The 10038-nt window shown below is 50.4% G+C and overlaps 1 pseudogene; it reads left to right on the plus strand.

Annotated features, from left to right (window-relative positions):
* The first annotated feature begins 512 nt into the window (after positions 1–512).
* On the plus strand, positions 513–7055 carry LOC120701580 (annotated as a pseudogene).
* The last annotated feature ends 2983 nt before the right edge of the window (positions 7056–10038 follow it).

A 10038-nucleotide genomic window follows, 5' to 3' on the forward strand; every position in this document is an offset into this window, starting at 1 on the left:
CCTGAGAATGATCATCTAAACAATCATATTAGTCCAAGTGTTGTGTTGTCATTCGATCACCAAAATCACTCGAAATGGCATAAATGGTGCCATGTTCGTTACAACTGAGAACTAGGTAACTGTGCCAGATGAGTTTTATGGTGATAAAACTTTCTTCGCATCCCATGAGACTTCATCCTTCTATCTTTTTGTCATGTTAGCAAAATTGATGGTATTTAATGTTATAAAATCCTCCATAAAATTTCTATTGAGACTGTCCTAATATAAACCCACACGTGTTTTTATTTGCATTGGTTCGTTGATCTGCTGGGTCGAGTTGAATTGATCTGTTCCACGGTTGCAGCCATCGAGCACATGTCGCGCAGACCATGCATAGAGACTTCACTTGACGACCGATCGAAAGGAATAAACTCTTACTACCATACATAGACACACACACACACATGGAGGCATCTCGATCGACCAGACCGCCAATCGATCAATCTCTCGGCGGCCTGGCCGCCAGCAATCATCAATGGCGGCGGCGGCGGCGTCGTTCTTGGTTTACTACTTTGCTGCGACGGCGGCGATAGTGTTCGTGCAGTTGGCCCCCCGATCGACCCCGGCGCTTCTTGTGGCCGCCGCCCAGCTGCCGCCAGGCTCCCTGAGCATCGACTGCGGCCTGGACGCCAGCTCGGGCGGCTACAGGGACGCGTTCACCGGCATCGACTACGTCCCCGACGGCCCGCACGCCGGCGAGAACCACGCGGTGGCCCGCGAGTACCAGCAGCTCCAGCCAGCGCTGCAGCGGATCTACCTCACGCTGCGGAGCTTCCCGCTGGGCGTGCGCAACTGCTACTCGCTCCCCACGGCGGCTGGGTCCAAGTACCTCGCCCGGATGGAGGCCTACTACGGCAACTACGACGGCCGGGGAAGCAGCTCCTCGTCGCCGGCGGCGACGTTCGAGTTGCACCTCAGCGCCGACTACTGGGACACCGCAACGGTCGGCGACAACAGGGTGTATGAGGCGGTGTTCGTGGCTTGGGCGGCGTGGACGCCGCTGTGCCTCGTCAACACCGGCCACGGCACGCCGTTCGCGTCCGCCGTCGAGCTCCGGCCGCTCGCCGCCGCGCTCTACCCGCCCGTCGCGCCCGGCCTGTCCATGGCCTTGTACAACCGCGCGTCAACATGGGGGCGGGCACCGCGTTCACGAGGTACCCGGCTGACGAGTACGACCGCTTCTGGTACGCGATGCGCGAGGGCGAGGCCAGCCCGCCGTGGGCGAACCTGTCCACGGCGCTGGCCGTCCGGCCGGACCCCGCCGCGGCGGAGCCCCTGCCGGTTCTCCAGACGGCGGTCGCGGCGGCCGGGAACGACACGGTGCTCACGGCGGCGACATGGACGGCGAACCGGGCGTCCTTGTCCTTCATGGTGTTCCTGCACTTCGCCGACTTCCAGAGCGCGCAGCTCCGGGAGTTCGACGTGTATCTGAACAACAACCGAGGGCCCTCGGGGAGCCCGCAGGCCTGGGTTGCTTCGTGCATCTACACCAAGAGGGGGAACTGGGCCGCCGACGGCGCCTACAACGTCACTCTCGTCGCCACCAACAAGTCCGTGCTGCCGCCCATGATCAACGCCCTCGAGATCTACAGCGTCATCCCCAACAACAGCCAGACCACATTCGCGGATGACAGTGAGTACCTTTCTTCTTGCCCCCCCCTCTCTCTCTCTCACACACACACAGAGCTCTGTAAACTTGTTGATCGAGGAATGAGGGTGAACCTAGAGCAAATTGAAGGGAATGCACTAGGCTTGTGGGTGCATAGAGTCGAACTGTGAGGGTGCATATATGGTGAAAATTTAGATCTAATTACTGTTTTTGCAAAATTTTGTGAGTGCATAGGCACCCTCTAATTACTGCGTGCCCTGAGAATGACCACTACAAACACCTAGCGTTGATAGATAAATTTTGGAGCTGCCCTCGTGAGTCTTCGCCCTGTTTTTAATTTCACACACCTCTAAAGTGTTTAGATAGCTGGAGTTTTATTATGGCACATAAATTTTAGTTCAAGCGCGGCGGGTAGAGACATACTACTTCCTCTCTGTGTGTTTAAATATTTATCATCATTGACTTTTGATCATGAGTTTGACTCTTCATCTTATTCAATTTTTTTTTGGGTAATTTCATTTATCTTTGTATTGTTTGTTTCATCATCTAAGATACTTTAAGCATGATTTGTGTTTTTTTATATTTGCACAAATTTTTTGAATAAGACGAGTGATCAAAATTTGACAAAAGCCAACAGCGAAATACGGAGGGAGTACTACACATGTGGTGCACATTAATATTACCAACATGCAATGGAAAATAGAAATGGACTAACTGAAAGTTAGCGGGATGTCTACTTCAACACTTGTGCCACCACATGTTAACAACGATTTGGGCATAATTTTTAATTTGAAAGACGTCACCCTGTCCAAACTACTCACAGAATTCAATGGACGGTACAGGGTTGTTTGCGCTGGGCTCAGGGTTGGCCTCGGCCTAGATATCATTGGGGTTTAAATTAAAGCACCCCTTCTAATTCGTATACGGAATTTAGTTTTTCTTAATGAATTAGATGTGGTGATGTTTTGATATGAGAATTCTGATTTTTATAACGTAACATGATTTGTTTCCCCCCTCCAAGCTTCATGTGCTGTGCATCACACACATAAAATGTGTCGTCCTTTTGTTTCATGTAACATAACATGATTTATTTGTTCCCCCTCCAATGCCAGCAAGTCATCGACACAATATTGAGTATTGATGCCAAAAATAGTTGAGCTAAATTTAATTTTATAAGATTATAGATATATTTTCACAAGATATAAAATATATTATTTGGCTTTTTCATGTCCTAATCTATCTCTGGGAATTTTCTCAAAATTGTTAGAAACCTAGATATATATTTTTTGTGGTTTTAAATCCTTATCATGTGTTTACAAGATTTTTTTTGAACTAAAAAGACAAAACCACGTTGGAAAACTGCTTCTAACCTGGATAAAGAGGTAAAATGAACAATTTTAAAAGTTGAGGAAGGTGATGAGTTACTTGGTTTTGGAATGCAGGAATGAAAGTTAGACTTCAGACATAGTTAAATAAGGTAAATAGACTTTTTTTAAAAAAAAACACAAGCTGAAGCCTCGGCGGGGGCTTTGCTTGGGTAGAGGGGGCCAGAGCTTGTCGGTGCCACTTAAGTGGAAATTAAGCCACCTGCCACCCAGTCCAGCCCAACAAATAGTCCAACACCTACCCCTTCCCCTTTCCCTGTGGCTCAATAACCTGAACCTATTTCCTGTGACGGGAGGGCTCTCTATGTAGCTTAAATCGAGAGTCCTCCCGATTTGGAAGATGAAGTAACAGTCGGAATGAGGGATAATCTAGAAAAGGAAAAATCAAGAGAAGTAAGAAATCCATGAAGAAAGTAACAAACTCAAATCACCATCTGCGGCGGCGGGACTGGGGTTCGACGAGGGCGGGAGGTGGGTGGAACAGTCGGCAGCGGGTCACCGCCGACCGCGGGCGGTGGTCGAGGCTAGCGGGGTTAGGGATTTGGGGTTTGTGGGTTGTGGGTGGGGGTTCCATGACCTGCGGGTATAGAAGGGTGGCCGGGGAGGCCGCTGGGCCGGCGGTGGGGGCATCTGTGGATGAGGATTGGGTGGGGGAGGGGAGGGAAGAGGAAGGGAAGGGGGAGGGGTGGACAGGGCGACACTCGCCAGCATCCGTGGCAATGCCGGCGAGGTGGGCGGTGAGAGCGGGGGCAGGGGGTGGGGCGGGATCGGGCGACGGCGTGGGCATGTACTGTGGATGGCGCGAGCTAGCAGCCGGGGTGGCTGGGGTTGGGGGCGGTGGCTCCGGTGGCTGCGATGGCGCTGGAGCTAGTCGGATGGTGGCGGTGGGGGTGAGAGAGGTGGGGGCAGCAGGAGCGAGAGAGTGCGATGCGCAGGAAGCTATGCGGGGGAGCCAGTTCGGGGGAGGAAGAAGATGGGGTAAGGTGTGGGCTCATGCGGGATTTTTTGTGGTGGGGGATCTCGCGATACGCTATATGGAGAGAGCTCTCGGGCTAATTGCCTCCTAACCTGAAACCCTAATCCCTCCTCACCTCCTCCCGCCGGCCGGGCGTCCCCGTCTCCGTCGCCGGTCGCCGTAGCCCTCCCTCTGCCTGGAACTCCCCCCTCCCCGATGCTGCCACCCCGCCCGGCTCCGCCGGATGAGCCCTTGTCGCCCTCCATGGTGCCCATGGTGATTGAAGTTCACTGGGACAGATTTTGTATTTTCAATATCTTCTAGCCCTTCAGTTTCAGGAACTTCAGACGAGACCATTGTTATCAACTTCTTACTTGGCATTTTCATGTGGCTCATTTCATCTAGAGGTGACTTGATTGAATTTGTATCCATTTCAAAGTTTTCTTGATTCTCCCCATACTTAGGGCACATTTTGTTGGTCAGAATCCCAAGCTATATATAACAAAAAAGGTGATAAGCACGAAGTCATAACATAATAAGGTTATTTTAAATTCACTTTACTTTGCCTACCTGCCCGCTGCCGCTTCAGCCCTCCCTCCGCCTGGAGCTCACCCCCCCCCACCCAATGCTGCCATCCCGCCCGGCTCTGCTAGAAGAGCCGTTGTCGCCCGTCTCTTCCACCTCCCTCCTTCTAGAGGCTGCGGGGGTGGTTGGAGTGGTGGCGGCAACGGCTAGAGGTGGAAGAAGGTGAAAGAGAGAGGGAGCAGGGGTGGGTGGCAGGTGGCTTAAGTGCCACCTGGGTGACACTGATGAAATCCGAGAGGGAGCTCTGTCTTCAAACACCACTAGGTGACCTGGACCATTTCTATGATATAGTGGGCTAATTTGTTTCTTTAGCCTATTTATATTTGGGCTGATTTAGCTATTTTTATGGACAATTCGTTTGCTCGGCAATGCACATTACGGGTGTAAGGGCATCTCTAGCAACAGCTCCCAAATTAGAATTATCGTATACTCTTTAGGCATCGAGAGCACCCAAATTCGACCTCCAACTCCAGGTCTCTATTTGACGCCCCTACTTCCTTTTCTCTTCTATTTTCGTCAAGAAAAAAAAATCCAAAATAAAAATCTCCACCCCTCTCCCTCCGCCGCCTCCTTCCTCCTCCCTCCACCACAGCTGCATCCTCGTGCGCGTGCCGTCGTCGCTGCCTTCTCGCGTCGGAGCCCGCTGCCAGGAGCTTGCATTGCTCCTGAGCTGATGGTACACGGCTACACGCGAGGCGATATCTGTGACGGAGGGGGCGGTGGTTGAGCGGGCTACCGCGCCGGCAGTTGCCGTCCCGATCGCTTGGAAATAGGTGGCCAGAGGAGCGTTGCACGGTGGCAGCAGCGAGGTGCAGGAATCTGCACATGGCCGCGGCAAGGGACTGCGTCCCAAGCGGCCCTGCAGCAGGCGCCCACCTGACCTGGCTGGTTGTGCTCAAGGTGCTCGATGAAATGACGCTTATGTTATCCTTTTCCCCCCTCGAGAATACGATAGAGAGCTGTGTATCTTTGTATTAGATAGAAAAGAGTTGGTTCAAGTTTTACAACGCGGGCTTATGCTATCGCACCTATATCCATCAGTTCACTGATCCCTTGTCAGCTTATTATGGACTGCTTGCTGAATTGAAGAAACAGACGAGGTTGAAATGTTATTTTGCCAAACATTATGCTTTGAACATAAACTTTTTTCCTCTCTTGCACATAGGCAGCCGGATGTTTGCAGTTCAGTTCTCAAACATACATTCTGACAGTACTTTTTCTGTGCTAGTTGACGCAATCATGGCCATCAAATTCGAGTATGGCGTGAAGAAAAACTGGATGGGTGACCCATGTTTCCCAACCATATATGCTTGGGACGGTGTGAAATGCAGCAATACAAGTGGTAACACCACGAGGATAACATCACTGTGAGTATCTGTAAGCATATGTTGTGAAGGTCTTGCATCTTCATACTTTACTAGTAGTTCGGTACTTCAGTAAATGTTCGTTCCTCTAACTCAATGTTGGATTGGAAATTGCAACGCAGAGATCTCTCGAACAGCAACTTGCGTGGTGCGATATCTACGAATTTTACATTGCTTACGGCACTTGAGATTTTGTAAGTGCTACATGACCTATTCATGCCCTTGGCCTTCCAATTTTTTTGGGTCATAAACCCAAATAATTTGCTATGAATGAGATGCATTTAAGCAGTAATGAACAATCAAACGACAGAGTACTTAGTGAAACCGGTGTACTTCTTGACATCTTGTTACCACTATACTGTCGTTTTATATGCTATGGGGCACTTCACTGAACAGGAGTGATCTGTAGCCTTGAGGAGCTATGAAATGCTCCCAAACAACCGAACTCACATCCTCATTAGGATAAAGATTCAATGCTACTCCAAATGCATAAAAGGGTATTATAGTAGTTCATAACAAATGTACGGAACAGTGGGACTGGAGTAGATACTGCTGTATGATCCAGTACTCTAGGGTGACGAGGGAGAATAGAGAGTAGGCCGTCCTTGCAAATATTTTTCCAGCTTCAGATTGTTAAGGACGGTTTCTGTTTATTTATAAATTCGAGAAACTTTGCAACAGTTGTGTTCTGATTGAACTCATAGAAAATTGGAAAGTGTAAATTAGGGTTTTGTTATGAATCGTGTAAGCTAATTACATATAAGCAGTTTCTATGGTTTTCATGTTTTTGGCTAAATAATTTAGTTCACTCAACCAGTCTAGAAATTTGTTTCTATGAGTGGTAAATAAGTTGGTTCACAGAACCAGTCTAGGAATTTGTTTCTGTGATCTAGTATACTGTTTTTTTAATATAAAGTTATAATCCGATAAGCCACCCTCCTCAAAATTAAGCTTTGATGTGCAAGAGATAGGACCTGTTAAAGAAGACTAAAGAAGCCATCTTTTTGGCTACAACTTTAGTACGTCACAGACTCACGGTATGTCGTCTAAGATTAGGCAAAGCTGAACAAAGTCTATACTGGAGTAAAGTTCAGTCAAACTTATTTGGGGCAGGGGTGGAGCCAGAGCTAGGAGGAGGGGGGGGGTTATTTTTCCCATCTTCCTCCTCTCTTTCTCTTCTTCTTCCTCCTCTTCATTGTGCCCAGAACTTCTTAAGGGTGGCTTCCATGGGCTTCAAGGGGGTAGGGGGGCTGGAGCCTTCCCGCTGGCTCCGCCCCTGATTTGCGGTGTCGTCCAAGATTAGGTCCCAAACTATTAATTTACAGATCTAGATCCCTAAACTTGTTGATTGTACTACTTGAGGTCCAAATATCTTTAATTAACGTGACTTTGCTTGTCGCATGCTCGTGTGGCCCTCTCTTTCCATCTCCTGCCTATCATACTCACTTCCAACCATAGCATCTAGAGAGAAAGAATTGGTTAAAAAGGATAATGCTAAGGAATGACATACAAGTTTGTATAATTTTCTTCAATGTGTATCATGTGTAGCCAAAACAGTAATATAAATGACTTAAAATTAGTTACGTGGATGCCAAGGAAGTAGATCATCATTAATTAGATGATTGGGACCTTGAGTAAACTGCTTAGCAAGTTTGGGGACCTATATATAATTGTTTGGGGACCTAGATGACACCTCTGGGCAAGTTTAGGGACCACTAATGTATAGTACTCTCTATAGTAACATACATCGTGACAGCATATTTGGCATAGCCACATGTTCAATATTTACAACCTGTAAATTAAATAATTTGTACTAGTCACATTTCATATGCTCCTCCGTGATTCTGACGAAATCTCTACAAAATGGTCTGATGTCATATTGAAAAGAAAAGAAAATCACCAATGAACCATGATACTTCCATGATTATGCTCCATGACTCCCCTATGTACTTTTTTACTCTATGAATAGCATAATAATAGAGGGTTATGTCTTAAATCATGCTGCAACTTGACAGAACACAGATTTTGTTCTATATTCCATCATTGTAGAGTTTGAAATAAGTGTAGGAGGGAATAATGGATGTATTCCTCCAACCCTAGAAGGGTGGGTATATATAATTCCTATACATGGGTCTCTATATACATGTGCTCAATATACAACAACACACCCCCCCCCCCCCCCCCCGCAGTCTGAACTACTGGCACAGTGGTGTTCAAAAATGGATAACAAGAAAATCAACACCCCCGCGCAGTCTGAACAACCGGCGCAGCGGTGTTCAAGACTGCACAAGAAGAGAGTACAAAGAGAGTACAAAGGGCTAATACCCCCCCGGCAGCCACAACTAGCCACCGGCTACGTTGAGGCTGGAGCGAAACTCCGAGAAGGTCGAGGATGGCAGTCCCTTGGTGAAGATGTCAGCAAACTGGGAGGTAGTCGGGACATGGAGTACCCGAACATCGCCGATGGCGACTCTGTCGCGCACGAAGTGCAGGTCAATCTCCACATGCTTCGTCCGCTGATGCTGGACGGGGTTGGTGGAGAGATACACGGCGCTGACGTTGTCGCAGTAGACGAGCGTGCTCTTGGCGAGCGGGCTGTGGAGCTCCGCCAAGAGCTGTCGTAGCCAGGACGCCTCCGCCATGCCGTTAGCGACAGTCCGGTACTCCGCCTCAGCACTGGAGCGGGAGACAACCGGCTGCCGCTTGAACGACCAGGAGACCAGGTTGCCGCCCAGGAAGACGGTGTAGCCGGAAGTGGAGCGACGAGTGTCCGAGCAGCCAGCCCAGTCAGCGTCGGTGTAGACCACCAGCTCAGCAGAGGACGAGCGGTGAAGCACCAGGCCGAGATCCACTGTGCCACGGACGTAGCGGAGGAGACGCTTCAGCGCAGCGAGGTGTGACTCTCGGGGATCATGCATATGGAGACAGACCTGCTGGACAGCGTAGGTGAGGTCCGGCCTGGTGAAGGTGAGGTACTGCAAAGCGTCGGCCAGACTCCGGTAGGCAGTAGGATCAGCCACCGGATCACCCAGATCAGCAGACAGCTTCGCCTGAGTGTCGACAGGAGTGGAGCAGGACTTCCAATCAGTCATCCCAGCCCGGTCCAGAATATCGAGTGCGTACTGCCGCTGGTGAAGGAGAAGACCAGACGGGCGAGGCTCAATAGTGACGCCCAAGAAGTGGTAGAGCTGACCAAAATCCTTCATAGCAAATTCCTGCTGCAGAGAGGAGATGACACTCTGAAGCAACCGCTGACTGGAGGCTGTGAGCACAATGTCATCGACATAGAGCAGCAGATAGGCAGTCTTATCTCCACGGTGATACATGAAGATAGACGTGTCAGACTTGGCCTCGGTGAACCCCAATGTCAGCAAGAACGTGGCGAACCGAGAGTACCAAGCCCGAGGAGTCTGCTTCAGACCATAGAGAGACTTGTTGAGCCGGCAGACCATATCCGGACGACTCGAGTCCACAAATCCCGTTGGCTGAGAGCAGTAGACAGTCTCTGACAGAGTGCCGTGAAGAAATGCATTCTTCACGTCCAGCTAGTGCACAGGCCAAGAGCGCAATCGAGAGGACCGTGCGCACCATAGCGGGCTTCACGGCTAGACTGAAGGTCTCATCATAGTCCACACCAGGTCGCTGAGTGAACCCCCGGAGAACCCAGGGAGCCTTGTATCGCTCCAGTGTGCCTTCAGCCCGACGATTATGCGTCCAGATCCACTTGCCAGTCACCACATTGCAACCAGACGGACGCGGTACGAGGTCCCACGTCTGGTTGGCAAGAAGAGCCGTGTACTCCTCTTCTATCACGCGACGCCAGTGAGGATCCGCCAAAGCGTCGCGGACAGAGGAGGGTACCGGAGAGACCTGCGGCTCCCCCTCGGTGGCGGAGAGAGTCGCGGCTTGAGACGCCATCCGTCGAGTCACCATGGGATGGATATGCCGAGGATCCCGATGGATGACTAGCGGGTGGTACACCTCCGGCTCGGCTCGAGAGGGAGTCGGAGGAGGCAGCGGCGGCGACGGCTCCGGTGTAGGCGTCGCAGGAGCCTCCGGAGCAGGAGGCGGCGCCGGTGTCGGCGCTGACCGACGGCGGTA

The sequence above is a fragment of the Panicum virgatum genome, chromosome 3K (genome assembly GCF_016808335.1).
Source record: "Panicum virgatum strain AP13 chromosome 3K, P.virgatum_v5, whole genome shotgun sequence".
NCBI classification, from domain to species: Eukaryota; Viridiplantae; Streptophyta; class Magnoliopsida; order Poales; family Poaceae; genus Panicum; species Panicum virgatum.